Raw genomic sequence first — 4,429 nt, forward strand, 5'->3', positions numbered from 1 at the left:
TCCCTAAATTTTAATATGTTTGAGTTTGTCTGTTCCTTTATCACTTTTTTCTTACATAAAAAAAATTCTGCCTAATCCTTCGTAAAAAAAAAATCTTCCTGTGACTTCTGAAAGTGTTCTGGTTTTATCTTTCATATTTGAATGTATAATAAGTTGATTATTGTTCATGGAATAGAAAAGAATGCAATGCATTTTCCCAAGTAGATGCCAGCCTGGTTTGCCTCATGTTTTAAAGTACATGTGATTTCTTTTTCTATTCAACAGTGCCTACTGTATCATTCCTCAACTTTCCATATAAATGCTGGGTCATTAAGACTTTTTTCCCCCTTGGTCTGCTTGCTCATCTCTCTGCTAATACTGTGGCTGTCCTGAATATTTTTGTCTGAAAATCTTAGAAGTATGTTAGACAAGCCATCACTCTTTTTTTAGATGACTAAAAATCATTAGAGAGTTGTCATTTTTACTACGTATGAAAGAGTAGTTTTCTTGCCTAAAACCACCTGATTTGGGAATTTATGTGTTTTCATGGGAATAGCATCTGGAAGTGGTGACATTAATGTCATTTTAAAAAACATGTGTCCTATTTCCTCTTATTCTTTTCTGCCTTGACATTGTGCAATAGAAATTTGAAAAACTGTTGTATTAGTATTTTTAAATATCAATTATTGTTTTATTTGCTACTCAATTAAATTTAATAAGCCTATTCTCTCTTGGTGTAATCACATGGAATGGGCTCACCTCCCCTGTTAACAAGTGACAGCACATGTAAAATATTGTCTACCAGGGAAACTCATTGAACACTTAGTGTTCAGACTGTGTTTTTGTGTCTGGTTCCCTAAGCACCACTGCAGTGACACAAAATAATAGACCTTCAGCAGAAGAAGTTTTGGCAAATATACTGCATAAGCCATTTAGATGCAGTGAGTCATTCTTATTACTTGGGTTGGTGGAATCCCTTTCAAAATGTAAGTTCCTAATACAAACAAAGATGGAAATTTGCGAGCAGGCGTTTTTAAGAATAAGTAGTCTCAGCACTGATAATATTAACTCACTTATGCACATCAGGTAGGACTTTAGTATGACAGATACTAGAAATGTACAAAGTGAAGTTAAAAGGTAACTCCTGGCAGCACATCTTACTCCCTGTATTCTCTAATGAGATGGGTGTTTCTAGTTTGCTGTTGCCTTTTTGAATAGTTCAATTCTAGCATTAGTACTGCTGTGTGGGAGGGAGTATGTGTGAACAGAGTAAGAGTTGTGACAATCAAGTCATAGAATAAATGCTTGGAAATTTTAGAATCATGTAAACAGTTTATGGATTGAGTATAGATTCCCAGTGCTCTCAGTCACACTCATCCTTCTATCCACATGTGTGGAATGTTCTAGGACTCCGTGGCTTTTGAGGATGTGGCTGTGAACTTTACCCAGCAGGAATGGGCTTTGCTAGATTCTTCTCAGAAGAATCTCTACAGAGAAGTGATGTAGGAAACCTGCAGGAACCTGGCTTCTGTAGGTAAGAATGACAACACATTTCACTTAATTACAGAAGTATTTCCCTATCTTCAGTGCTATTTGTGATTTGGAATGGGGCAAGGGAATGATTTGATGAATAAATCAGGCATGGGCACTGTATACAATGAGCATGAAATGCAGTAATGTTTCTATAGTTTGAAATAATTCATGATAATTTTGTGGGTCTGCATTTTAGGAAACAAACGGAAAGACCAGAATATTGAAGATCACTTTGAAAAACCTGGGAAAGATACAAGATAATTTGCTCTGAGAATAGGAAATAAAGTCCTCTGAAGGAATCTTAGCATGTCATAAACTTAAAAACAAGCAATCAAAGCAAATAAGAGTCACTTGAAATTCATTTCTTTTTAGAAAAATTTCACCCAAAATGTAACGTACTTCAGTGTAGCAGTCAGTGTTTGGAAAACAGTTTACTTGAAAATACTACTACAAAATTGCGTATATGGATGTTACTATTTTGGTCATAGCCATGCAGGTGGTAGCTGTGTTTTCAGTAGTAGCCCATTTACTTTCAAATAATTCAGTCATGGCATAAAAACAACAAAAAAACACAAAAATCCATTTTCCCTGGCATTGGTAGCAGTGTAAGTCAAAGATCTATGAATAAGTAGAAAGTTATTAAACCAGCCAATAACAATGTGCTTGTCAATTTTTTTTACAGAAATCATATGGTACAGAGACTGTGTGAAAGCAAAGAAAGTAGTCAGTATGGACAAGTTGTCAGCCACATTCCAAATCTTGATCTGAATGAGAACATTTCTTCTGGATTAAAACAATGTGAATGCAGTATTTATGGAAAAGTCTTTATACGTCATTCCCTCCTTAATAGGCACATCCGAGTTCACTCAGGATACAAACCATATGGAGAGAAGCAATATAAATGTGAACAGCGTGGGAAAAGTTTTCTTTCTGTTACAGGTGTTAGAAGACACATGATAATGCACAGTGGAAATCCAGCTTATAAATGTATGATATGTGGGAAAGCTTTTCATTTTCTCAATTCAGTTGAAAGACATCAGAGAACTCACACAGGAGAAAAACGCTATAAATGAAAACAATGTGGTAAAGTATTCACTGTTTCCGGTTCTTGTCTAATACATGAACGAACTCACACTGGAGAGAAACCCTATGAATGTGAGGAATGTGGGAAAACACTCAGATTTTCTTGTTCTTTTAAGATGCATGAAAGGACTCACAGTGGAGAAAGATGTACCAAATGTGATAAAACCTTCAGCTGTTCCACTTCCCTTCATGACCATGGAAGCATTCATATTGGAGAGAGACCCTATGAATGTAAACAATGTGGCAAAGCCTTTAGTGGTTTGAGTTCCCTTTGTAACCATAGAAGTACTCATACTGGAGAGAAACCCTATGAATGTAAACAATGTGGCAAAGCCTTGAGTCATTTGAGTTCCCTTTGTAACCATAGAAGTACTCATACTGGAGAGAAACCCTATGAATGTAAACAATGTGACTAAGCCTTCAGTCGCCTCAGTTCCCTTCACCTCCACGAAAGAATTCATACTGGAGAAAAACCCTATGAATGTAAGAGATGCGGTAAAGCCTACACTCCTTCCAGTCACCTTACTCGCCACGAAAGAAGTCATGATATAGAGGTTGGGTGTTGTGACTCAGCCTACAATCCCAGCACTTTGGGAGGCCAAGGTGTGTGTATTGCTTGAGCCCAGGAGTTCATAACCAGCCTGGATTAAAACAATGTGAAACAACCTGGGCATCATGGTGAAACCCTGTCTCTACAAAAAATAAAATAATGCCGGGCACGGTGGCTCACGCCAGCTACTCGGGAGGCTGAGTCAGGAGAATGGCGTGAACCTGGGAGGCGGAGCTTGCAGTGAGCCGAGATCGCACCACTGAGCTCCAGCTTGGGCGACAGAGGCAGACTCCGTCTCAAAACAAAAACAAAGAAAATAATTAGGTAGGCATGGTGGCACATTTCAGTTGTCTTAGTTCTTTTTCAAGGACATAAAAAGCCACGGAGGGTTGGGGGGAAGTCCTGTGCATGCGGATCATGAGGTCAGGAGATGGAGACCATCCTGGCCAACATGGTGAAACCTCATCTCTACTAAAAATACAAAAAACAGCTGGGTGTGGCAGCATATGCTTGTAATCCCAGCTACTCAGGAGGCTGAGGCAGGAGAATCACTTGAACCCAGGAGGCGATTGTGCTACTGCACTCCAGCCTGGCGACAGAGTGAGACTCCATCTCAAAAATAAATAAATAAAGCCCCTTGAATGTAAGAAATGTGGTAAAACATTTACTCTATCCCATTCCCTCATAAGCATGAAAGAGCTCACACTGCAGAGAAACCTTAAGAATGTAGGAAATGTGGTCAAGCCTTCAGATTTTCCTGTTTGTGAAGATTTGGGAGGACTCAGACTGGAGAAAAGCCTTTTGAATTTAAATTTGTGGTAAGGCCTTCAGTTGTGTTAGTTCCATTTGAAGAAATCAGCTCATTCCTGAGAAAAACCCTATGAATGTCCAGAATGTTTGAGTGTTTCATTTCTCTCATACCTACTCAAAGACATATGAAAATGCACACTGTAGCTGGCTGGACCTTGTAAATACAAGAACGTACACAGGATTAAAGATCTAACAGTTTAGAAACTGCAAGAATATTTTCAGTTTTAACATTTACTTGAAAAGTCATGTGAAAACTCCCACCGGAAAGAAGTTCTATAAGTGAAGCTTTTCTAATTTGGAAAGCCTGATGCAAATTAATTATCGTGCAGTGCTGGAAAAAAATGTATGAAGTGTTACACAAGTTACAAGTATATTGTTTTTATCAGTGGCTCATTCTTAAAGAGTCTTGAGCATGCATTTCACCTTGTTTTGCAGGGAAACCCTGAGGTGAGGGTTCCGTAAATGCTCTTTAAG

The 4,429-nt window shown here is 38.3% G+C and overlaps 1 pseudogene; it reads left to right on the forward strand.

The window, feature by feature from the left end:
- LOC105527495 overlaps positions 1-3,215 on the forward strand; it is a 6,233-nt pseudogene extending 3,018 nt beyond the window's left edge.
- Positions 3,216-4,429: the final 1,214 nt, after the last annotated feature.

Source organism: Colobus angolensis, unplaced genomic scaffold, assembly GCF_000951035.1.
Source record: "Colobus angolensis palliatus isolate OR3802 unplaced genomic scaffold, Cang.pa_1.0 Scaffold629, whole genome shotgun sequence".
NCBI classification, from domain to species: Eukaryota; Metazoa; Chordata; class Mammalia; order Primates; family Cercopithecidae; genus Colobus; species Colobus angolensis.